The 27,854-nt window shown below is 38.7% G+C and overlaps 1 long non-coding RNA gene across 4 annotated transcripts in view; it reads right to left on the minus strand.

The window, feature by feature from the left end:
* LOC116280595 (uncharacterized) overlaps positions 1-27,854 on the minus strand; it is a 559,775-nt gene that overhangs the window by 18,396 nt on the left and 513,525 nt on the right. The gene's annotated exons all lie outside the window — the stretch shown is intronic.

Here is a 27,854-nt window from a genome sequence, read left to right on the forward strand (position 1 = left end):
CCATGGAAATTCTTGTTAAAGAAATATTAGTAATGAGGGGCAGGGTTGGTGGATAATGACAAAATATACAAAGTACATAGTATTCTTCCAGGAACTGTGAAACAGTACGTGTAGATAAGAAATAGCAAATAACTAATATAAATTCTTACAACATTTTTGTATGTCAAAATTATCAAATGTATAATGCTTATTTTCAACTGTTGCAGGACATATACATACATAAGAATGTTGGCCTGGATTAAGGAATAGATTTAATTAATTAATCTCTCCCCATTATCTAACATCTTGGGAAGAATGGCATAAACACGATCTGGATATACTCTTAATTGAGAACCTGGAAGTGGAAAAGAGAGTAAATAAATAACTCTTCCTTCTGCAAATCTTTCTAGTAGTCATGTTTGTATCGTATTTCCAAATCACCCGGGGAGCAATCAGAAAGTCTCCACTTCACCCTTCCAGATTCTACTATATTTTTAATGACCTCTACATTCTTGTTCACTCAAATGCTGCTTCTATGTGTACTTTAATTATTTAATAGAAAACTGGAGAACATCACGCTTTTCCCAAGAGAGTTTTCTAATGTGTACCTGCCCTAATCCATGCCATTTTTTAAGACAGAGTCTACGTGCCTAGTGGAAAGGATTCACATCACCTTGTGCAAATGACAAAGGATTGCAGTAGCCTAGCAATGAATCCAGGCAAACGAGAGGCCAACTGAGCCCTTCTAAAGGGAGAGCAACTTTTAAGTGATGCTGTACTGAGGAAATGCTATTTCATATGCTTACTATGTGAACAGGGTTACCATAAATAATACTGGAAATTAAACACATGTTCCCATATCAGAATAATCTATATTGAATTCTATTTTAAGTAGAGAAGTAAGGGGAAAATCTATGTTGTTTACTTTCTTGATTATGTGCCATAACAGTAATTGATTTAAAGATTTTCCTGCAAAATGGTTGTGAAAAACTGCATATATGCCCTTTTATGATTGGCAAATAAGAAGAAAAAACAGTAAGAGAAGAAATTCTATTTCAAATGCTCTAAGATAACATATTCCAAAAAATGGGAACTAAAATTGGAACAGATGACTTTTCCCCAAGCAAAATATTTGAAACTATCTTTGAAGATAATGTAGATGGCAGTCTCTACTGAGGAATGCTGACCCAGTTTATTTTTAATGTCAGAGCAGAACTGTTGCTTCTGCTATTTAAAATCAAACCAAGTGTTTCACTTCAAAATATGCAGATTTTCCCTCTTCTTTTTGTCATCTTGTATCATCCTTCATGTTCACCTCTTACCTTTTGTTCTTATTCTTTAATTTCTTTTTCCCCTGATCTTTCCCTTCTGAATTTCACTGTAAACATCATTTGTGTGTGTGGGCATTTCCTCTGCTTCTTTCCTTCATGTTATCATTCCTTTTATTTTCGTCTTCAATTCTGTTGCTCTCCTGCATTTATTTTTGTTAAATAATGTGTTTAGCAATGCTTAATTTTTTAGTTGTAGCAGAATATACCTGATTACTAAGTATATAACAGAAATTTCTAGAAAGTTAGAGGAAAGTTCTTTTAAGACTAATGGAAACTCAACCTAACAGATAAATTAATTGGCTTTCATGGATACCAGTGGCTTGACAAGAAAAGAATGTTAGTTAAGTATGTCAAAGCCATTCCTTTTATAAACAATTCATTTAGCTATTTGATATCTTTTGATAAGAGACTGCTTACAGAGTTTGAGCATCCGTTATACACTGGGGACTCAAAACAAATGTGTGATGACACACTTTCATCTATTCTGATAACCTCCAATCCAGAATGGAGGGAATCAGGCTGATGGGCTGAAGATCAGCAGACAGCAGAGCAATCAGACAGGTAAGTCAGGGTGGACTTAACAAGCAATGAAGCTGTCAGAGGACCACCAGTCCAAGCTCACAGTTGTGGCAGCAGGAGTTGGTTGGGTGTATCAGTACTCTGGAAGTAGATTTGGGCACTGGTTGATGGCTTATCCGTAAGTCCTAGACCTAAAATCCCAGTCCTATCCACGTGTAAATCATTGTACATCCTATATAACTGGAAAATTTCAATGATTCTAACACTCTCTCTTAACCAGCATCTCTGTTCTGCCGATTACAGACTTTGCTGTAGCATTTGTTACTGTAAAGATGAATGATTTGGAATATAAGATAAGACCTGAACGCAGAAGTAACAAGTAACTACTGTAGCCAAGTAACAAAATAACTCACAATGGATGACAGGAAGGAAACTCATCCCCAACTACTTTAACTATCTTCTCTCTGTCTTTCATATATGTATAGCTATGTCTATATGATATATATATATCTCCAATTTATTTTTTATGTTGAAATGAAGACCTGTATCAAACTGTCTACAGGACATCCCAACCTGGATATCCGCCATGTATTTTAAATACAAACTCAAACTCATGATCTTTCTTTATAGACACCACTGAAACCTATTAGTTGTCCTATGTTTTGAAGCTCTGTGAATGCCATTATAAAAAAATAAAATTAACTGTTATCCAAGTCAGAAGCCAGGGTATTATTCCATATAAAATCAATCAGTGAACACTTTGTCTCTATTTCTTTAAATTTTTCTCACCAGGATACTCTATGTAGTTCTCTAGTCCTAGTAGTTCATAAGCTGAATTGCTGACTTGCTATTATAAATTAATGTTTCTTTCCCCAATTTCCCATTCATATAATCTATACTCCCCACTGCTGCCAGGGCTACATTTTTTAAATGTAAGCCTATTGTGACACTCCTCCACTTTAAAACCTATTATGGTTGTCAACTGGTCTCAAGATAAACATCAAAGTCCTTACTGTGTCATGGAAAATCTATGGTGGTCAAGTGGGTGCCAGCCTCCCTACTCAGGACCATCCCTTCCAGCACTCCTCTTGGCCAATCATTCTCATCTTAGTTGCAATCATCTCTGAGTTTGTGTGAGCATGCTTTGCTCTGCAATGCCTTCCTCCCTGTGCTTCCTTTGCTTGGCTAAGTACTAACAAGTCATAATTCAACTTGTGTCAGTTTTTTTTGAGGATCCTTACCCAGATTCCCTCTGTCCCCAGATAAATTAGCTTCCTGTCCTCTATCCTCACATGGGCTACTGTGCTCAAATTTTGTTAATGAAGTATTCTCTGTGTTGAATATATTGTCTTGTTTTCAAATTCACTAGAGTAAGAGCTCCTTGAGTCAATGTAGCACATGACACATAGTAAATACTCAGTAAGTTGGTTAAATGAGGGGATAAATGAGTAGGACAAAATGTAATTAAAAACTATGCAGATTGTGTTGCAAAGTTCTAGAACTGTTATCCATTTTTACTCCAAATTGGTCCTAAGTCAGTCTAAATAAAAATCTAATTTCCAAAATAATTAGGCCTTCAAAATACCATTTCACATGAAGAATTTATTTTGTAATGGAACTATGAATTGTTTAAAATAGAACTCCATGAGCAATCATCAAAGCATGATTTGAATCCTTTCACCTACCCTAGAAGGAAGGCACACGCCTACCTACCTACCTACCTATCTCACCTTTCTATTAGTACTTGTCACCAAACATTAACATAGTATGTGTCAGACACTAAACAAAATATGGAGATAAGTAAATGAATAGAACACATCTGCTACTCAGATATTCAAGTCCAGTAAGAGAGGTAGACATGCAAAATCTTATATTTAGCTATCCAAAGTTTGTTCTTTCATTATAGTCTATCAAAATGTACTGAATTCCATTTACCAATGCCTTTTTTCCCCACTGTACGGTATGCTCCATTTCTCATTCCTATTTTTTTCCCTCTGTTTATTTGCCTAACTAAGCACTGTCGTGGGGAGTGAAAGTTATCACCAGGGATGCTGTCCAATAAGCCATTTACTTTCTCTCACAAATAACATGATAAAGGCTTAAGGCTTACTTATATCCTCAGTTGAGGTCCAACTTTTGCTTTAGAGGCTGCAGTAAAAGGCTGTGTAGCTCGTTCTGAGGTGTCAAGCATCACTGAAATCCAGCTCACCATCTGTCAGCCCTGTGGATTGTGTCTGCCTTTCCCAGACTCAGCATGGGCTACATTGGTACGGAGGAAGCGACCAATTTCTCTTCACTCCAAGGCACCATTGCTCACTAAGCCAAATGCTTAGAGCAAGATCCTTTCATTTATTCATAGAGGCATCTTATAGACTAGCACCTGCCTGAGCCCTCCTCCCTTGGGAACATAAGCTATGGAATCTACTTAAGCCTGGAAGCTCCTGATAGAAAACTATGAATATAACAAGCTTTTCTTTTATTTTAATCTCCTAATACCTTATTTTTAAGTAACTGAATTATTTCTTTTTACCTTTTTGTGGTAACATTTTGAATATATTATTACTAACATTTTCCTTTTATATGACTCTGGTTTTAACTGTTCCATTTAAATTTTTTATAATTTACTTCCAACATTTTCAGTATATTTTATGTATTTATCTTCATACTATTTAGAATATTACACTATATATTCAATTAAAAAAATAGATCTTGAAGTTCAATGTAATTAATCATACTTTGTGGTTTAAATTTTTTACCTTCCATGTCTAGCTTGTATTGATAATCTCTAAGACTATTTAAACTCCTTCATTGACTATTACTTTCACGTCATTCCTCAGTGTATTTATTGATGGGATCGGCAGGGAGCATAAGTTCTTTGGGAAGTGCCCACATATTAAGTAAAGGAGTTCTGATAACAGGCCTACGTTAACCCTTCAGGCTTCTCCAAATAGGTTTTCCTAATCTCTTCAGTATTTAGTTCCTATACCTGGCAACTATTCCCAGAACTGAATTTTCGCTTTACCTGCAAGAACTAGGGTGAAATGCTCGTGTAAACAGCCTGTTTCCTCTTGCTTCACTGGCTTAGTTCAACAACTGGGCTTCTAAAAGGAAAATCCTCTCAATGCATAAATGTCTTGGTTACCCTACTTAGCCCACGATCCCCTCTAGAACAGAAGCAGGTCTCAGGCTCCTCCCTAGCCCTCATCAGCGCTGCCCTGTGTTCTGCTGGTCACCCCTTCTCTGTTGCCCCTATCAGTCCGGACTTTCGTTGTTGCCTGAACTTGCTACCTGGACATTGCATCTTGATCCTCCTGCTTGTGCTTGCTGAAGCTCACCTCCGCTCTTGAGTTAATTCTGTCGGTCCAGAATGCTTATTGACTTACATGACATGTTACCCTCTTTTGAAGAAATTCCTATCATCTCCCAAGTCATAACATTTTGTATTCCAGGAGAGTGAGTTTTTAAAAATCCAACATTTCAGCTGCCTTACTTTTGTGGACTATATGAAATTTCCCACACTCTTGAAAACAACTAAGCTTCAAATTAATGCTTTGAATTTCAGCTAATCTGCTTATCTTTTTCAACTTACTTTTTAATCTAAATGATTTTACAAGTGGCTACTAATTTACCTTATGTAAGTTGGTAAGTCATTAATCTTTACATGACAATGGTAAGCCTAAAACTGACTACAGATTTTATGACATGGCTTCTATCTCCAGAACAGTTGTACTGAAACAAAAAATGACAGAAATATTAATATGTTCTACTGAGATGAGAAATCTGTTTTCTGTCCTGAAATGCAGCTGTCCTGACCATGAACTTTGTGAGGCCATACCATCTGCTAGGTAGTAGGAAACACAATGTAATATTGTAAATACATTTTAGCCATTAGCAATTTTAACTGCATTTTGCATATGCAAGGATTGCCAAGGTGCCTGCCTATCTGCTATACTAATACGTAACAGCAGTCAACACTATCTTTTTCAATGGTTAAACAAAGGTTTATTTATAAAATTGAGAATCAGAATGTTTCTCCAGTATTCATATGATACAGCATTATTCTCTCATATAGATAATCTTTGCCTAAACATGCCAGCATAGAAAGGACTTTATAGAAACTCATTCATACACTGATAAATGTAGCTACAATTGGAGGTAGGTATTAAAGCTCATGATTGTTACACTGTCAAGTTGTTAAGAGTCCCATCTATATTATGACCTGAGTTATGTATTTTCACTGCAATGATAGTTTACTAACAGTAAAGATGTTTTTTTAAAAAGTATAAAAATAAAACTCTCTCAGGCAGAGGGTATAGCTCGAAGGTAGAGTGGTGCTTAGCATGTACAAGGTCCTGGTTTCAGTCCCCAGCACCTCCATGAAATAATAAATAAATGAATAAGCAAATCTAATCTTCCTCACAAAAAATAAATAAATAAATAGAACAGAATAAAGCTCCCTCTACAAGAAAAAAAAAAACATAGTATTCCTATACACAAATTTAAATTGAATCCACCTATAAACAGTGAGCTCAGAGAGGGAAAATGTTTTTGTTTCTGTTTTTGTTTTTGTTTTTGTTTTTTCATCTGCTAAGTCGTTACTTAGAAACTTGGAAGCTGCTTTAAGGTACTGAATGCCTTTCCCTCCCCTCCCAGGGACCTGAGCTCATTGTGCTGTGTGCTAGTGACTGCCGGGCAGTCCTGGCCACTGTCCCTCTGACAGTGCTGCTCTCCCTCTTTACAGTCACAGGCAAGAGGCGGAGTGGAACAGGCCCCACCGCTCTGTGCCGCACTGTCCCACAATGCCTTCCAGGAAGAACACGTGTAGGTTCTGAGCTGATGTGCTGGGACATTTTGAAGGCGTGGAGGAATGGCAGAGCAGAATGTAAATGTTAAGATCAGGAGTTGACGACGACTCTCCCTGATCATAAACTCCGCCATTCACAGGAGGGTAATGTTTTAGTACCTCATCGGGCTCGTTGCACTCAGGTGTGCTGCTTCCCTCTCCAAATCCCTTCAAACCTGCATCCTGTTTTGAGAGATACAGACATTCCTGTGTCAGCAAATAACACATCTTCTGAAGTCTAACTCATTCAGTTAGGGTTAACACCCAGGCAAGACCCCGGCAGATCCTTCTCCACAGGTCACCCCTCCACGAGAACACAGAGCTTGAGGCACCGGTATTCCAAATTCCCAGTCTGCAGGATGAGTTTTGTCTCTCCAGATATACTTTGTGGAAAACACACACACACTCCTTCCAAGAACCGCCTGATGGTTGCTGCCTAGAATGCCCAGATGTCGTTCCCCTAACAGGATGCTACCCTCTGTCTCTCCACGATCACAGTCAAGAGGCTGAATGGAATATAATCTCAGGTCCATATAGTCGAAGAGGGGAAAAAATTCTTCACTGCTTGGAAAACTGTAAGATGCCTTCTTTTTCCATGTCATCAACAATCCTCCCATTTATTTAGGAGGATTATTTCAATGCCATGATAACTTTTCTAGTAAATTATTGAATAAATAGTTAGCTAAGGTTGCTGGTTCTCAGTTTTGATTAGCAATGAAAGGACTGAATGAACTATTTATGCCTACTAATATAATTTCAGGCTATGACTACACTATTTTCTTTTTGCGATAAACCCTTCAATTTATTAACTTGTTTAGACAAACTTGTCTCTCATGACCATTTATGTCTGCTATGCCCCAGGGCTCTACTAGGCTCTGGAGAGAGAGAGAGATAAAACCTATCAATAATGAGTTTAGAGTTGAAAGGAGGAAATAGATAAGTAAATTGGCAATTTTAATATGATGAGCTGCAGAATACAATAAATGTGATAAACAATATGTTATGAAGGAGAATATGACACATTAAGGAAACAAAACAGCAAAAGGGGGTCTTTTTGATAGATGAGGCTGAGAGATAAACAAGACAAAAGGCAGATCATTAGGATTTTATAGTTAGCATGATTGACATTAACAGTTTTTAAACATTGAGCTGAATGGCCTTTATCAGAAGTGCAGATCAGAAATATCACCAGGATTACATAAGGAGGAATGAATTAGCATGTGTGCGCTTGGGAGTACAGAGGGTGTCAGAACTAAAAGGAATTTCAAGCAGTAGCAAGCAAATAAATATAATGATGGTTAGATAATCTAGAAGTTAGGTAATCTAGGGCTATTTAAAAGTTGACTTTATAGGGGAAGTTTTGGAAGAGAGGATTTTAAAATGAAATTTAAGTTTCAGGCCTGGTCAGTTTGGTCAATATGATCATTTACCAATAATGCAGATAGAAGACTGAATGGAAGAAAATTTACAGAAGTCGGAGAGCTTAGGAGAATGGAAGATGATATGTTCAATATATGTATTTAAAAATGTTCAAATATATATATTAAATTTGAGGCACCTAAAATACATCCAAGTAGAGCTGCCTTGCAAACACATGAATATGTAGAAAAAATTCTCTTATCTGAAACAGTCAGAACTGGTTTATTGTCAGTCATTTGATTAAAGTGGGAAAGCACACACTGAAGCGCATATGCACACAGGGACCATCTCAACATCAGATATTAACTCATTATCTTACTGTATATCAGATTCACCAATATTGAGCTATAAGCCCAAGGCCTTTTCTTTGAGTATTTGTTAACCCATTTAAGCTGTTAGTCATCTTTTCTTCCGTACTTTTCACTCAAATCACCTATCACTTCCAGACATTCATTTAAAGTGCACTTCTGCACAAATCAAAATTTTTTTACTTATTATTTTTCTCCAGTCTTAATCTGTCGCCATACCCACACCATAGTCAATAGCAGCCCACTTCAGTTTAGAGTTTCTAAAGCATTAAACTTCATTGTTGTAGGGATAAACTTGGTCTCCTTGTACTCATAGTCCATCACTGAACACTGAGTTAAATTATGTAATTATAGTAATAAATGCAACGTGCACAAAGTGATTTGAGAAGAAATGAATTTGAATCTTGGTAAGCAAATTATCAACGGCAGTGAAGATAACTCCAATGGCATCACACAGAACAGCCTAATAGCTTCACATTGTGCCTTGGACTTCTATTTCATAGAAAATAAACAATTCAATCATTCTAAGATGGAAATACAGAACATTTGAAAAAGAAGCTACTGCACAGGTCTAAAGTTCAAAAGGGATATACACTAAAAAAAATTATCTTGAAATCATCACCCTGATCATTTTAATTAAAAGTCTTAGAAGGTTTGAGATTAGCCCCAGAGAGAATATATAAAGAGAGCAGTAGATCCTGAGATTACAACCGACATTTAAGCATGGGAGTAAGAGAAGGAAACTATGGAGGACACGGAGAGATTCCACAAAGCTAGAGTATAAACTAGAGAATAACAGTGCCGTGGAAATAATGGCAAGAGATAGTTTAAAGTAAAAGAGTACGTTAAGAGTTTCAATATCATTCAGTAGTTAAGTAAATAAGAACTAAGCATGTTTCACCTAAATCATTTTTATCAGTTCTGAGATAATAATTTTACTAAAATTATTGTTTTTGCCTCATTGTTGTGCCTCAAAGCCACATTGCACTGAGTTTAAGAGAGAATTTTAGGCAAGAAAGCGTAAGCAAACCTTTTAAGAATGTCTATGAAGTGGCAAAAAAGATGCAACTATGGTTGTAAAGACTACAAAAAATAGTTTTAAATTTTATAGTGATGTCCAAGACTACTGTAAATACATGAAAATTTGACAATTAATTATGTCTAGTATTAGTCAATTAATTATTTATAACTTCTTATATTCTTTACATACGAATTTAGAGATATGGATGTATGTCTGGAGCATCCTCTGGGTTTAAAATCCTATAAAGTAGTTTCATGCTGTTAATTGATGTTATCCAGTACAGTGATTGGATTTCTAGTAAACCAAATATGACTTATTGAATCTTTTCTTTTCATGTCATCATATATGGTACAGTTGAATACAAAGAGTGTAAGGAAACATCATTATATAAGAAAATCCAGATAAAGCCAACACATGACGCTGTGTGAACAATATGTACAACACTGGAAGTAGGCATAGGGAAATTGAGCTTTTTTTAAAGGTTTAACATTTCAACTTTACATGTGGTAGCTGTTCTTTTGTAAATCACAATGAATATAAATGTCAACATATTATGTATATTTTACTTGATATCATACTATGAGAATCAAAAATTCCACATCCCTTATCATTTAAGACTCTTCCACTGAGATAACATTAGATTAAAATCATTTATGATTTATCAGTTTCATAGTCAAGTTTTTTTCACTTCCAACTTACTACACTTAATAAATATAATTTCATTTTCCCTTGTATTAATTTATTGACCAATGAAAATAACAAGTTTTATGGAATAATATCATGTATTATTTCCTAGAAAACAGAGACTTTCCTGGTTCCCCAGTGTCCTTGTTGCTGTTTTATTTTTTTTCTTTAATTTGAGAACTATAACTTGACATGTCTATAATTTATAAAGTCATTTGTAATTGCTTTGTTTATTTAAAAAGATATAAATTTTGAATAAACTTGGTTATCATTCAACTCAGCATTTTGAAGTTTCTAACTCTCTGGAATGGTAGCATCAGGGCTGGACTGGAGGCTTTCTATTCCTTTTCTCATCCACACAGGTCCTGCAGTCAAATAAGGCAAGTTTGTGCTGAAAGTAGGAGGTTAGGCATAAGATTCATTCATTCGGGGGTTAATACAGTAATTTCAGTTTGTTTCTGATGATACAAAGACATTGCATCAAGAAATCTGCTTCTGTGTCAACAAGACTGCTGAGTTGGATTTTAGCTAAATACCCATCTAGATGCCTCTGGAAGTACATACTTCCCCTTGCAAAGTCTGTTCTGGACACCAGAGTGGCTCGTCTCAGTAGCCTCTACTCTCTGGAGGTACATCTATCACAGCATATGCAGGAAAGTTGGGAATCTCATTAGAGGCTTTCAAATTTCATAGGTTAGGTAATCTAACATTTTCTAAGGATTAGCTCTTGCACCCTCAACTGCAGTATCTCTACACTAGAAATACGATTGAAAAAAAAAAGTGAGAATATAGAGCAAAAAAGAAAAAGAACAACATTGGAATATTAAAAATGAATTTAAAAATATTTTCCAGTACATCACCATGTTAGGATGAATTAATATCTATTTTTAAGTATTAATTGATGTTCTCTCTCGCCTCCTTTGACTTTCCATAGTTCATTCCATAATATAATTGCAGTTGCTTGAGCTGTATGGCAGACTCATTGAATCAAAACCTCTGGATCTGACACCAGTGGACCTAGATTTTCTATAAGCTTGACTCAAGAACTCCTACCTCTGTGGACCAGAGAATTCTTATATTTTCATTCACCCTAACATTTGAGGAATACTGATTCCAAAGTTACTCTCAGTTGGAGTGTGTAACTACAGAATAGAGTGGCACCAGTAGCATCTGGGAGGCATCATCCATGTATACGTCTCTGCTAAAATATCTCCATGGACATATTCTTGACTCTTAACAAAGTTCAAAAGACTAAAAGCTAAACGAGAGTTCCTAAACTCTGTAGGGAAAGACAGAGTGATTGATTCACCTTCTTCACAACATACAGTGTTGAATTTAGAAGCACAGTCTTTGGATGGAGATGGTTCCAGAACTGGGCTCTGCTACTTACTATCTGTGGGACTTGGACAAGTTAACTAACACTTCTGAACCTCTCTTTCTCCTAAGTAAAATGGAATAATAATATCTACCTCCCAGAGTTGTTCTGAGGATGAAATCAAGGACTTACACTTTGCTAGAATATAATAAGTACTTAATAGCGGTAGTATCATTTAAAATTTTTTTTCTGCCTGTTTTTGCATAGTTAATGAGAATCAGAAGATTTCTTCTTTTTTTTGGCAAAAATGATTTACTAAAAAAGTACCCTCAGGAGAAACTAGAAAAGTAATAGGGAAAAACAAACAAAAAAAAGGAAATAGAAGTTTAAAAGAATGTTTTTTAAAGGAAGTTCTACAGATGGTAAATACAGCTGATCCCTCAGGAACACTTGGAAGTGTAAGCTTCACTTGAGTGTTTTTCTTGTTTAGAAGCCCAGTGAGCTTTCAAGTTCAGCACCAATCACTCATTGGGTAAGAGCAGCCCCTGAGAAACAAAATCCCAGCCTCTTTCAACTCTGCCAGGAGAGGCGAAGCGGCATCAGTATCCCAAGGGACCTTCTCTGAAGAGAGTTGCTAGGGTGGACCCTCAGAAATAAAATTGCAGAGGAGCCAGGGGGTGGTGCACACACAGAGTAAAAGAAGAAATCCCAGTGTCTGCAGCACTGGCTGTTTTTCTTCCCTTTTCTTTTATAGTTTAGCTCATTAGAATCAAACAACACTCTTGTTTTCAAAAAGGGTTTCTTTGTTTTTTCCACTCTCCACCTCCAAGAGTTTCAAAAAATTACTCTACCTTAGAAAGAGATCCTAATAAAACATTTTTATAAGGTGGAAGGCATTGACAGAAACTTCTCCATGTGTCTCTCATACTTCTGTAGGCATATAAGTGAGACATGGACTGCTTTTAGTTCTGAATTATTTTGAATAATGTTTGAATGGTGAACAATCTAGGAAAAGAATGATAGTTTCTCTCTAGAGGAAAGGGTAAGCATGCTTACTGTCCATCATTTTAAAAAAATCAGGTTCTCAAAGCTCGGCCTTCCTCTTCTTTAATGCAACCAACGATGTGCAGATGTCATCTGGTTCTTTACACATTACCCTGTTGGAATTGGGGGTCAGAGAACCTGCATCAAAATGCTGAGTCTCAGGCTAATGCTGCTGCTGTGAGTAAGAAGCACTGTCTTTCATCTCTAACCTAAGAGTCTCCTGTCTTCTACCAGAATCCATGAAACGGTGGAAGGCTAACTTACTTTCAAGTAGGTTAAATCTCAGACCTACCAGAGCTCTTGATTGAAAGAATTTCATGTAAAATTGTTTAGACCAATTATTGTTGGTTTACATTATTCTTGTTTGTTTTAGTCATTCTTTTCTAATAGTCTTTGCTCCATTTTCCATGAATAAAGTACAATTAAAGTAAAGCAAATGTTAACCTAAAACTATTTGAACAAAAATGATTTCTCTATCTTAGAATACACTGCTTATTCACGACAGGAAAAAAAAATTTACAAAAATAATTTTATTTATTGAATGTAACATTTTTCCTTTAGTTGTATTTGTATGTTTATAGATAACAGGCAGAATAATTCCAAGGTGTCAAGGAATGTTGAGGCCAGAGCAAAGACACCGGTCCATGTAGATGAGTAAGATAAATAAGCCCACAACTACAGAGGCTAGTGGAGATGCACCAGAACGGGCTGCGTGCAGGCCCTCTTCTATCACCATTGCCTTGGAAACTTAGGGGGAGCCTTCATTTTCAACATTTCGAAAAAGACAGAACAGAGACAGACAGATAGGGAGAGGAAATAGCACATAAAAACAGTGAAAGAAAGGGCAAAGAAAGTTTAGATGTTCAAAGAGTTCCTTTACAGACCACTTATCACAAACTTACACATTTTCCTTTTGTATTTTGTAGTGTGGTAGGGGAACAAAAAAACAAAAACTAAACTGGAAGTGGGTCAGGAAGGTAATTTTTATTTTTTAGCTATTACAGTAACTAAGAACATGGTCTTTAACAAGGTGATCGTCCAGTGATTTAGGGATTTCCCCCATTCTAATCAGGAAGCTGAATTAAATAACTCTTAATTAAATGAATGACTGTGTTTCATATGGTATTACATTATTTGTTCTAAATTATATCTCCACTTATCACTATATGTCCTGATTCTGGAACACTTAATAAGAAATTTTGATAATTCTCAAAATTGTACTTAATTTAAAATAATTGGCTGAAGGCTTTTAAAAGAGAAAATATATCTAGAATAGCAGCTAATACATAATACATATTATATTCTGGCACCCCCGGATTCAAAAAATGGGGTACCTTAGATGCTTTATACACTGATTACTTGTCCAGAATAGATATTAAGTGACTCCCTATTGATCTTTATAATTTATAAATTGTTAATATGTAATTTAATAGCAGCTCAGTTCATCTGAAATACAAATATGTTTTCCAAAATTCTAATTTATTAACTTTGACCTTAGACAATTTTGCACCCTGACAGTTAGTCTGGGCATAAAAAAATATTGTGAAGGAAGGAGAATAATAGTGTTGGTCAAAATCATTTAGAAAAGTTAGTGTTTATAAGAAAAGCAATGACGTTACTCTTTCTAGTCTCAGTCTCATGATGCTCTTAGAAAAGTAGGATGGATTTAATAATAGTGTTCTGCCTTTGCTATAAATCTCTGGAACCCCCAACTGAGACACTGCAGAAATAATATGATTGAAAATCAGGTACAACTGTGTGTCAACAGAAACACTGTTCTTTCTCTGGTGGCAAAAATAGATGAGGAGATTAAAATAAAGAACATTATACACATTGTGGCTCTACAAAGTTGTCAAGCAAGGGGCAAAAATATATTCATTATTGAGCCAGTTTTAAAACAAATTATAGTGATAAGACCATATTTCACCAAACGCCAAAATGTTGGATGAAAGAAAAATTATAGGACACTTCCTGGATGTCTACCCAATAGCCTTTTTTTAAAGCTGGTTACTTCTTACCATATAAACTCTACTTTATGAGATAATAAATCTCCCTTATTGTTTGTATCATATGAAATTGAGTATTTTATCTTTGGTAACTTTCATTTGAATGAAATCCTCCTTGATAGAGTTCCATCTGTGTAATAGGGACATGGACATGTTGTATTGTTAGGCAGTTTAGATAGAAATGAGCACTGGGCAGGGGGAGAGGGAGGGGAAAGGAACAACCCAGAGCACAAGGAACCTGTGCTGTCAATCAGCCAGAGCGCAGGGAACCTGAGTTGTCAATCAATCAATCAATCAATCAATCAGGAAACCAGGATATAAAAACCAGAAAACAAAGGAATGGCGCCATTTTTCCTCTCTTGGGTTGGCCCGCTCTCAGTTCTTGGGAGTGCACTATCTTTCACTATTTTTACTTCACTAATAAAAATTTTGCTTACATCATGCTTTTTGTCTCCCGTCAAAAATTTTTTTTCAGGTGACTAAGAACCAAGGTAATTCTTATTTCCCTTTCTTTGCCCGGTAACATTAATTTTGGTGTTGTGACTGAGATCACTTTCTTAAACCTAATCTTTCCTCCTTCATTTCCCTCTCCCTCCCTGGGGCTGGCTGTGGAGGCTGGAGCGAGGATACAGGGTGTGGTAAGTGAGCAGTAGCTGGGCCTGAGGGGTGGCTGGGCACACATTTGACTGCTCCAAGCACCGGTGGGGCAGTGAGTGGCCTATCCGGGACCCTGTGCCTGGCCCAGCCCGCAGAGCACAATCCCACCTCCCTCCCACCCCGCTCCAGGAGCTCCAAGCGGTGCTGGGCTGGTCAAGCAGCAAGTGGCCCACCTGGGACCTGGCGCTGGGCGGGTTGCTGTGCGAGGGTATCGAGGCCATGCGCCACCTCCCCGACACCCAGCCACATGCACGCCTGCCCCAGCGCGCTCTGCGCCTGCCAACTGTGCCAGCCATGGAGCTCCAAGTGGAGATAACCAGGCTTACTCCAGAACCACAGTAAACTAATCATTTCTGGCCCTTACACTGGACTGGCCTATAGAGCAGACTACTGATCACCTTGAAACAATGCTCAAAGGAGAAGCTACCAAACCAGGGAGAGAAGATGACATGTGAGGCAGACAGCTGATCCAAGACACCTGACCGATCACTTTATCACTCACACCTTTATATACTGGTCTCTGTCCTTTGCTAGGGGTCCTTGCTTTTGCTTTCTGACCTCTGCTATTGGGCTCTCTAAGAAAACACCCTCCTTCAATCTCTAACTCTCTTTTTCCCACTGGTCGCTGCAAGGTCCTATGGCTCCAACAAGGGTGCCTCCCTCCTGGGCTATTACTAACTTACTCTCCAACCTAAAAGAGAACTCTCAGTTCCCTAAGGCAGCTGGGGCCTTACCCCTGTTGCCACTATTTCAACCTGCGGTGCCCTGGGATCTCTTATAGCCATACCGTTTGCCTTCTTCACGGGCCAGCAAGTATTTGGCCACGTTTTTCATACATGGCTTGAGTAAAATTGTCCCTAGTGGTCTTTTCTAGAAAACACCACCATGGACAGTAACCGTGGGCTGCAACGTCTCTGACTCCTTTCTGGCTTCATGTCCCTCCGGCGACACTTGCTTAGGCAAGAAAACATCTCTGGCTTAGAAAAACGGAGCTGCTGGAGTTCTAGCTCAAGTTCTCCTCTCCTGCTGCCTTCTCCATTCAGGAGCTTCTATACAGACCCTCTACCCCTAACTCGCTCCTCTATTTTTGCTCCCCCTTTCTCTGGCTATCCCAGTTGAGCAGCAACTCTGTTTCTGGTTCACCGACCACCGCGGGGTTAAAACTATTTCCTTGGACTGCGGAGACTCCCAGCTCATGGTAAGACTGTGGCTGCTTTCCGCATCCAGAGAGGAGGCCAGGACACCGGGTCCTCCTTCTGCGGACCAAAGACCCTGGGATGCCAGACTCTCTTCGGTCCATGGCTTCAGGGTACTTTTGGCTACAGGCAGAAGACTGAGACTTCAGACTATATAGCCTGTGGGCTTCACCTTGGAATGCTGAGCTCTAAAGACTCCCCATCCCCTCAGTATCCTGCCCTGCAGATGGAAAGCCAACAGTTGATCCCTGCTGGGACTCCCCTGGGCTACATCCTAGACAAAAGCATTGCCCATAAATAGTAGCATAAATTCAACCACCTTGCTCCAGCTTAATCTCTTCTACAATACACAAGGCAAATGGTCTAAAATACCATATATCCAGATCTTTTATTTGGTGAGGGACAACAATGATCTCATAAAGAAATGCCAAATAACGACCTTAGGCGTGATTACTATCAGCAACCAGCTGTCCCCAACACCTCCTTGAGAGGGGGACTCCCTTAAACGTACATCCTCCCCTGCTCTCCCTACCATATACCCCTCATTTAAAGGAAAATTTTCTCACCCAATCTGCCCCCGATACTAGACAAAAACTCTAAGGCAATCCAGGAACCCAGAGTAACTCTTGGTAAATGCTAATCATTGCTGCCACAGGTTTTTTTTTTTTTAATTGAGATCAGGTACAAGAGGCCAAGGGTCAGGAGAAGGAAAGAAGGAAAGAGGCCAGGCTGGCCCAAGTGATTACAACCCTTCAAGGGCAGCCACCATCCCTAAATCCTCGGCCCCAGCAGCCTGAGACAAGCCTGATGATCAATACAACATCTGCCACTGACCTGGTCAATGGGCCAAGAAATGTCCCCATAAGGACAAACCTTCATGATCTGCCTGTTTGGGTGTAACAAGCAAGGCCATTGGGTGGACCTCTGTCCCTCGAGCCAAATGGCCCGTGGGGGATAACTGGCCTGCGACCTGCAAATGGTTGTCCGGGACTAAAGAAGCCCCCTCCAGTCAGCCCTAGTGCAAGAGATCTTCATCACCAGGCTGGAGCCACGGGTACAAATGCATGTGGCAGGTAGGACAATCACTTTTTTTTTGGATACCAGGACCACCTACTCTGTTCTAACTTCCTTCTCAGGAGCCTTCTCTAGATTCTGCACCATTATGGGAGTCACAGGTAAACCAACCTTAAGATTCTTTACTCACTCCCTTTGTTGTTTATGGGATGAGCACTCACTGGCATATTCTTTCTTCTGCATGGCAGAATGTCCTCACCCCCTTTAAGGCCGAGATCTCTTTTACAAATTGGGAACCTGAGTTATCCTGGGAGAAAGTCCCCAAACTTTCACCTCTTTACAACTCTTATTGCTCTCCAGACCTAGAGGCCTGGGAGAATAAAATTAATCCCGCTGTCTGGGATCAAGGTATCCCAGGGCGAGCAAAGACGCCTGCTCCAGTTGTCATGTCCCTCAGAGATCCTACCTGGTTCCCTAATCAAAAACAGTATATGACTTACTTATCTGCTTCCGTACTCGAGAACAGGCCATCCAACATGCAATCCAAACTCTTCACTTCTTGGCCGAGCAGGGATATAAAGTTTCCAGGTCCAAAGCCAAAATGGTCAAATAAGAGGTCACTTATCTAGGAGTTGTTCTGACTCCTGGCAACCATAGCCTTTCCCCTGAATGAATTCAGGGAATCTTACAACTCCCTAATCCCACTACTCGAAAACAGCTCAGGGCATTTCTCAGACTAACAGGTTACTGTAGGCTTTGGATCCCTAACTATGGGTCTATAGCCCAACCTCTATATTACAGCTTAAAGGGTAAGGATGACTCAGTACCTCTCCAGTGGGGTTCTTCCCAACAAGAAGCAATGGAAGAATTTAAAAAATTCTCCTAGTAAGATCCCTGGCCTTGGGGCTTCCAGATCCCACAAGGCTCTTCAGGTTACATGTTCCTGAGAGAGGAGGAATAGCCTTGGTGGTCCTCACCCAATGGCTGGGTCCTATCCAACAGCCTATGGGATACCTCTCCAAGTGGCTAGATCCCACTGCTCAAGGCTGGTCTTCCTGCCTAAGACTATTGGGAGCCCTCTCCACTCTCCTAGCTGACATCAGGGTCCCTCTTTTTACTCTTCCTTTAGTTCACTGGACTAACACTCCAACATCTGCCTTCCAAAACCTAAGCCAACAGTAAACACAGAAATCAATATTTTTTAAGACAATTTTTCCGTTTAAGTAGGTATGACCCTTGTTTGCCCCCTTCATCCCTTGGGTAGGATTAGCTCTACATATTTTGACCTCTATCTTTTCAACCTTCTTATAAAATGTGTTTCTTCTCATCTAAAGTCAAACTTCAAATAGCTATACAACAAGGTAAGCAACTAATCAGCCAAGACAACTCTTATACAAGCCCCCTTGATGGACACCGACCCTTTGCTCACATCCTGCCCAGTGACAGCCAGCTAGTCTAGGACCCCAACGAGCTCCATGGTCACCCCGAGATCAGCAGGAAGTAGCCAGAGCAGTCCTCACCCTCTATGTCCCAAAGATTTGGGGTCCTATGACTAGAGGGGGGAATGTTAGGCAGTTTAGATAGAAATGAGCACTGGGCAATGGGAGAGGAAGGGGAAAGGAACAATCCAGAACACAAGGAACCTGAGCTGTCAGTTAACCAGAGCACAGGGAACATGGGTTGTCAATCAGTCAATCAATCAATCAATCATGAAACCAGGATATAAAAACAGGAAAAACAAAGGAATGGTGCCATTTTTCCTCTCTTGGATTGGCCTGCTTCCAATTCTTGGGAGTGTACTATCTTTCTCTATTGTTTTTACTTCACTATAAAAATTTTGCTTATATCATGCTTTTTGTCTCTCATCAAAAATTCTTTTTTTTTTGGGTGACTAAGAACCATGGAAATTCCTATTTCCCTTTTCCTGGTAACAGTATGAAGTGAATTAACACTAATTGGGGTTCAATAATTTTGTTATGTTACATTAGTATATTTAGCATTCTTACATTTTAAATTAATCTTCATATGAAATCCATTTTAACATCTCATTTTATTAACAAGTAAATCACAGTTAAGAGATTAAATAAAGTGTCCAAGACCACTTTATAAATAAGCAGTAAAGGGTGTGTGTGTGTGTGTGTGTGTGTGTGTGTGTGTTTAAACTTAATCTGTAGATTGCCTTGGGCAGTATGGTCATTTTAACACTATTAATTCTTCCAATCAAAGAGCATGGGGTTTCTTTCCATTTCTTAAAGTCATCTTTAATTTCCTTAGTCAGTGTTTTGTAGTTCTCCACATATAAGTCTTTTACCTCCTTGGTCAGATTTACTCCTAAGCATTTTTTTTTTTGGATGTGATTTTAAAAGGGATTGTTTCTTTACTTTCTTTTTCTGATATTTCACTGTTAGTGAAAGAAATAAACTGATTTCTGTATGTTCATCTTGTATCCTGCTACTTACCAAATACTTTATCAGCACTAGCAGTTTTTGTGTGGAGCCTTTAGGGTTTTTTTTTTCTATATATATAGTATCATGTCATTTGCATATAGTGTCAATTTTACCTCTTCTCAGAATAGAGAACCCAGAGATAAACCCACAGACTTATGGTCAATTAATCTTTGACAAAGATTTGGCAAGAATATACTATGGAGAAAAGACAGTCTCTTAAACAAGTGGCGCTGGGAAAACTGAAGAGCCACATATAAATCAATGATGTTAGAACACTTCCTCACACCATATACAAAAATCAACTCAAAATGGTTTAAAGACCTAAACATAAGACAAAACACTATAAACCTCCTAGAAGAAAACATAGGCAAACCATTCTCTGACATAAATTTTGGCAATGTTCTCCTAGGGCAGTCTACCCAGGCAATAGAAATAAAAGCAAAAATAAACAAATGGGACCTAATGAAACTTAAAAGCTTTTGCACAACAAAGGAAACCATAAGTAAAACAAAAAGACAACCTATGGAATGGAAGAAAATATTTGCAAATGATGCAACTGACAAGGGCTATTTCCAGAATATGTAAACAGCTTATACAGCTTAATAACAAAAACAAACAAACAAACAAACAAAACAACCCAATCCAAAAACTGTCAGAAGACCTAAAAGGCAATTCTCCAATGAAGACATACAAATGATCAATAGGCACATGAAAAAATGCTCCATATTGCTAATTATCAGAGAAATGCAAATCAAAACTACAGTGAAGTTATCACCTCACACCAGTCAGAATGGTAACCATTCAAAAGTTCACAAATGATAAATGCTAGAGAGGGTATGGAGAAAAGGGAACCCTCTTACACTGTTGTAGTGTAAGAATGTAGTTTGGGAATGTAGTTTGGTGCAGCTGTTATGGAAAACAATACGAAGATTTCTCAAAAAATTAAAAATAGACTTACCATATGATCCAGAAATCCCACTCCTAGGCATAGATACATGCACCCCCATGTTCACAGCAGCTCTATTTACAATAGCCAAGATATGAAAACAATCTAAATAGCCATTGACAGATGACTGGATCAAGAAGTTGTGGTATATTTATACAATGGAATACTACTCAGCCATAAAAAAGAATAAAATAATGACATTTGCAGCAACATGGATGGACCTGGAGATTGTGATTCTAAGTGGAGTAAGCTAGAAAGAGAAAGAAAAATACTGTATGATATCACTTATATGTGGAATCTAAAAAAAGAAAAAAAAAGACACAAATGAACTTACTTACAAAACAGAAACAGACTCACAGACACAGAAAACAAACTTACAGTTACCAGGGGAGAAAGAGACTGGGAAGGGATAAATTGGGAGTTAGAAATTTGCAGATACTAACTACTATATATAAAATAGATAAACAACAAGTTTATACTGTATAGCACAGGAAACTATATTCAGTATCTTGTAGTAATCTATAATGAAAAAGGATATGAAAACAAATATATGTATGTACATGTATGACTGAAATATTATGCTGTACACCAGAAATTGGCACAACATTGTAAACTGACTATACTTCAATTTAAAAAGAAGAACTGCTAAGAGGGAGCATCCTTGCCTTGCTCCTGATCTCGGGGGAAAGCATCTAGTTTCTCACCGTAAGTATGGTGCTACCTGCGTGCTTAAAAAAAAATAACTGTCCCACAGTTCTTGTATATAATCTTCATTTTTCCCATCTTTTATCTGTTTGCATTTCAGGTTTGAAATTTTCTATTGACCTGTTTTCAAGCTCACTGGTACTCTTTGGCCACATCCAGACTGCTAATGTGCTCATCAAAGTCATTTTTCATTTCTGTTAAAGTTTAATTTAGTTTTAGCACTCCCTTCTGATTTTTGCTTTGAGTTTCCGTCTCTCTGCTTCCATTATCTATCTGTTGCACGTGCTGCCTACTTTTTGCATGGATACCTTTAACATATTAATCATAGAGATTTTAAATTCCCTAAATTCATTCTAAAATCTGTTTCATATTTCACTCTGGTTCTGATGCTTTGTCTCATGCCTTTTAGCACATGCCTTATGTTTTATTGTTGCTGTTATTGTTGAAAACCAGCATGACATATCAAGAAATGTAAGATTTTATGTTAATCTGATTAGGTGCTGGACTGTGTTTAATATTTTCTATAGATGTAGATGCCAGAAGCCTCAGTTTCCTCATTTGTATTTTTTTCTCCCCTGTTTTTTTGGGAGGGTGATTTCCCTAAGAACTTTTTAAAATTGAAGTATAGTCAGTTACAATGTATCAGTTTTTAGTGTACAGCATAATTTCCCAGTCATGTATATATATACACACACATATATTCATCTCCTATTCTTTTTCATTAAAGGTTATTATAAAAGATTGAATATAGTTCTCTGTGTTATACAGAAGAAATTTTTAAAATCTATTTTTATATATAGTGGCTAACATTTGCAAATCTGAAACTCGCAAATTTATCCCTTCCCATCCCCTTTCCTCTGGTAACCGTAAGATTGTTTACTGTGTCTGTGAGTCTGTTTCTGCTTTGTAGGTGAGTTCATTGGTGTCCTCTAAATAGAGTCTGTGTCTTGCAGCTCTTTCAGTTATAATCCACCCATTACTCTGAAGCCCCGGTAATACGATGTTAAGATATTGGGGGGGGGGGGGCAGGGAAGCATTCAAAAATCTGATAGTTAAACCTGAGTTTTAGTTGTCCTGAGTCACTGGGCTGTGATTCAGAAGCATTTAATCACCCATTTTTCCCCACCTCTCCTATATCCTTACTCCCTCCCTTTCCCTCTCCTTATCTCCGTAAGATATAATGGATAGAGGAGTCAGGAGTTCGCTAATTGCCCTTCCCCTGGTCAGTTAATTCTCTGGTAGAGTAGTTCCCCTGGAGGGCAAACTTTTGTGATACAGACAGCTCTGGGCAGATTTCAAAATGCTTATTTTTTTTTTCTATGTGTATTTCAAGATAGGTACTTTTCTCCTTCTCCTGACAAATACTAGATGTTTCTCTAATTTTCACAGTGAGTACCTGGTGGGATTGCTGGAGGTAAAATCCATGATAATTCAGGGACCCTTCTAAGACTGGGCCCCCAGGAGTTTTTAGTCAAGCTACTGTCAAGCTAGTACACACTCAGCCTGCAGAAATTCATCAAAATTACTATTTAAGTGTTCCTACCAATTAATGGCCTCAGCTGTTTCAGCTCTAGGTGAGCGGATCATGGCTGTGATTGTCTTTTTTTGCCTTTCTCTCCAGATTTCTAGAAGGCTGTTTGTCTTGCATCTTTAATTCTCTGGAGGATCCAAACAAAGTCAGTGATTTTTGGTTTGCTCAGTTTTTAGCTTATTGTGAGGATGCAAGTGATGAATTTCCAACTCTTATATGATGGAGCTCAAGCCAGAAGTCTGTAAAAGGATGTTTTAATCTCAGTTCTATTTGAACGTGGATGATGAAACTATACCCAATAGCTCATGAAGAAATGATATATAAGGAGTGAAAGTCTCTATGTAATTACAATATGAAAGATTGCAAAGAAACCCTAGATCTAGATTTACTTACTATCTTCAATAACATCTTTCTTTGTTGTAGATTCGTTTTTGAGGGCATTTTTTTATACCAATCAGGAGTTTTTCAGGTACAAGTGGCAAAAAGACAACTCAATTTATCTAACGCCAAAGATCAATGTTCCTCACATGACTTGAGAGTCCCAGGGTGAAGCTTACATCAGGCTTGACTGGAGTCAGGGTCTCAAATATCACAGGCAGGGATTTCTTTCTGCTATCCCCATAAGATGGGAAGTGAAGCATGATGTTTGGTATCCCAAAAGGACCACGTGCTTGCCAACCAACAATTTATTATCTCAGCTCCAAATCCAGTCTTTTCCCTCTGTTCTGCAATAATGGAGCTGAACTCTGAGAATTTTTCCTTGGCAGAAAATAGGATGTTAATTTTTGTTGGTATAGGGTGATGTAGACATAGGGCTGGAGAGAAAGACATCTCTTCCTGGTCCAGTGTACTTCCATTTTAATTCTTTTTCTGCTCATCTCCCTGCTACCAGTATTGAATGTTGGAGAACATCCAGTTACATTCTGCCCAGCTGTGATCCTGGAGAAAGTAGTCGCTCAGTGAGCTTACAGCCCTGGTCTTGGTTCAGTGACAGCCTCAATGAAGCCGTGCCTACACCAGCATCACACATCCAAAGAAAGAAAGAAAGAAGGACAGGCTCACAGTGTCTGATCAATGTTTGTTCATAGCTAGACATAAACATTTATAAAGACATAAACATTATGTATGGGAAGAAACAATCGAGCATTTCTAAGCTGGTGAAAGGTGGCATGTTAGTATAATCTATAAGTATTCAGACAGTTTTACTGGGAACATCTATTTGTCAACTTTCACACGTTTTATTTCTTGTCATTGCCAGTTTTGTTGAATAGTTTCACAAATTACTTTCTCTTAATTCCTGACAGAGTAAACAATGGACTTTTACGCCACTGCTAAATTTGTCATTGTTCCCTCTACATTTATACCAAATTTCTATTGTATGTTTAAGAACCATCTGTTTCTTAGACTTTTTCATCATCCCATTACTTTTATTACCAGCCTAGTAATTAGATATTCTCTAGTGAGCATTCTACAATAAAGAAAATTGTGTTCTCCCCCCAGCTCCCTGGGGGGATGGCCTCCGCAGTGAGAGAGAATGAGGGTGGTGTGACCGACAGGGGCTTGGTGTGGAGAATCCATGAACCGCTCTTGCGGCTCAGTGTCAAGGGGGCAGACGGCACGATTGGAGGGTGGCTGGAGGCCCTGGGTGGGCGTTTTTCCAGGGATGGCCATCAAGTACATGGCGGGGTGCTCCATGTCCTTGATTGTTGGAGAAGAGCAGATCGGGGCCAGAGTGGGATACCACCTCGCACAGGTCACAGGGTGCTGTCCTCGAGGGGTCTACAGATGATAGGTGCTGGGGAGGGCGTAGGGGGTGCCTGTGCACTGTTGGTGAGGTATAAATTGGTGCAGTCACTGTGGAGGGCAGCGTGGAAGTTCCTTAGACGACTGAAGGTGGAGCTGCCATGTGGTCCAGCGATCCCACTCCTGGGTGTATATCCCAAAGGAACAAGGGCTCTAGTTCGAGGAGATGCATGCACCCTAGTGTTCATGGTGGCACTTTTTGCAGCGGCTGGAATGTGGGGACAGCCCAGGTGCCCATCAGCAGACAATTGGCTAGGGAGAATGTGGCGTATGTGTACAGTCAACGTTACTCAGCCATGGGAAGGAGCCGGGTATTGCCATTGCGGCAGCATGTATGGATCTGGAGAGTATTGTGCTTGGCAAGGTAGGTTGGACAGAGAGGGACAAGTGCTGCATAATGTCACTTGAGTGTGGAGTCTAGGAATGATACAGATGAATGTATGTACAGGGCAAGGGTGGACTCGCAGACATGGAGGGCAGACCTGAGGTTCCCAGAGGGAGATGGGGAGGGAGGTACAGGTTGGGAGCTTGGGATTGACTCATGTAGGGTGGATGGACGGTGGGGATTTCCTGTGTAATTCAGGAGATTGTATTCAGTATCTTGTTAATGATCAATAATGGAATATCATCTGAAGAATGGCTGGGTTGCTTCACTGTGCACTTGAAGCTAGACCAGTGTTGTAGATCAAATGTACTTCAATAAAGAAAAAAAATAACCTTTTTAAAAAAAGAAACGTGTGTTTGTTAATATTAAGAAGACTTGTATGATAAGAAGTTATCACATACGTAATAATGACTTACAAACATTTCATATATATGTAATAACAAATTACGAACATTGCCTGGGTCCCTTACAAAATCTAATGAGGAAATTTTCTGCCTTGACTGTCCAAAGAAAGTTTATCCTAGGAGGTTTTTCTTCTCCATTTCAATATCTTGTAGACTAATAGTTTCTGGGTTATTAGTTGTAGAGTCTTGACAGAAATAATTGAGAATCCAAGATGCTGTTCCATAAAGTATTAGCAGAAACTGGCTGTCATGCTGTGCGCTTGGGTGTGTGAGAGAGAAAGTGATTCTTTTTGTTTCTAACTTGTAGCTACTCTTCCACTCCCACGGAATGTCTACTCCAAGATGTTTTCCCATTGGAATCCAGATTCAGGCATAATATTTTGCCAAATGGCACAGGGATAATTTAAAATTTCAGTGGCCATTCTGGGAAGCTTTTGGCATCTTACGTATAATACATCTAACAGAAGCCCTAGAAAAGAAGGGAGGGCAAGTTTCAAGCAATATATAGTTGGTCATTTTTTTTTATTATTATGCGGAGGCCTTAACATAAAATTCTGAATCCAGAATATCTTCCCTCGAAGACATTCTAATAAAGACCGAAGAAAAGAAACAACTACCGTTTAAATCATTGGGAACAGGTCTCTCTTGTGCTCCAAGTTCTATACCCTACTTTAACTTCACCACCTGTTCATGTAGCTTACAGCCCTTCTTCCACTCTCCTAAATTCATATGGGAACCACCCTTGTACTCAAGATTTTCTACAGAATGCTCCCGTTTTAGTGATTGGTTGCAAAAGACTTTCAAAAATACATTTTAAAGTGTCTCTGACAGCTGACGTGATAATAAGCACTGCCCTCTGTTTTCATAAATGGATCAAGATCAGAAATAATGTATTAAACAGAAAAATGAATTGGAATGAAAATGTTCACACCTGGCCAATCAATCTCTCACATCAGGCCAAATACTTTCAGAGGGCCTTAGAAAACTGAGAAGCTAAGAACAAAATCCAGCTCTGGACAACAAGAAAAACAACTATTATACAGAAACAATACCAAAGGATCATCTTTCAAGAAACAGGCATCTCCTACTAAGGGTACTTGCAAATACGCCAAGGAGAGGGCCTCTGGAAGAGCCAGTACCCTATACTAGGAAAACAAAGGCATAAAGACACAAAACATACCGTCTAGGGAAAACTCCCAGCCCCTCATTCACTCACTGCTCATAGAGTACTTCTCTACACTCAGTAACATTTCACCTCTTGTCACCAGATGCGCGGGTTTATTCCCACACCCACCGAATCTCAGACATCAGCCTGGTGTCCTGTAATTCAATTCAGTTCTGACGCTGACTGGAGTTAGTGCAGACCCCTAAGACTGCCCTGCTACCGCCACCACTTCGGATGCCGATTGCAAGTTCAGGTTGTTACCTGTGCTTCTGACAGACTGGTTATAAATCAGAGGTTCCCACAACTTGCTACGTGGGTTTGATTGATTTGCTAGAGTGGCTCATAAAACTTACTAGATTACTATTCATGACAAAGGATATTAAAGGCTGTAAGTGAAGAGTCAGATGAAGAGAAAAGTAGTGTGAGGTTCAGAGGGGTCCTGAACCCAGGAGCGTCTGTCGCCATGGGGTTGGAGTGAACCACTCCTACAGCATGTAGACATAGTCACCAATCCAAAACCTAATGGGATTTTTATGGAGGCTTCATCATGTACCCATGACTGATCATTAACTCAGTCTCCAGTTACTCTCCCTTTCACGGAAGGTAGAACACTAGTTAAAGAAAGATTATTGGCTATTCAAAATTCTTCAAAACCAGTAACAGAAGGGCAACTGGGGGAATTTCTAGAATTGATTGGATATCATAGACATTGAGTACGCAATTGTTCTGAAATAGTAAAATCCTCATATGATTTGACTAAGTACTTTATTTTACACTTTGTCCATAGAATTCTGGATTGAGAAGCTCTACATTAGAAGACAACCAAAAGCGGTCAGGTAAATAGAACAGTGATGCTGCAGGTCCCAAAGACAGAATTTCTCTACTGTATTTTCTTTTAAATTAAAGAACAGTTGTAAAATAGTTAATATCTGAATATTTTCCTGTAAGATGTGAATCTTTATGTCTGGCTCCTGGACTCAAATTCAGCAGGTGATTTTTCTTGCATTTGAAAGAATTTTGAATAGGAGTACAGATTACTACAGCAAACATCATAATGATATTAGTCAGATCTATCACTTAGAAAAACAACAATTGCTGTTTCAAAAATGAAGTTTCCTCTGGATATTTAAAT

This window comes from Vicugna pacos, chromosome 5, assembly GCF_048564905.1.
Source record: "Vicugna pacos chromosome 5, VicPac4, whole genome shotgun sequence".
NCBI classification, from domain to species: Eukaryota; Metazoa; Chordata; class Mammalia; order Artiodactyla; family Camelidae; genus Vicugna; species Vicugna pacos.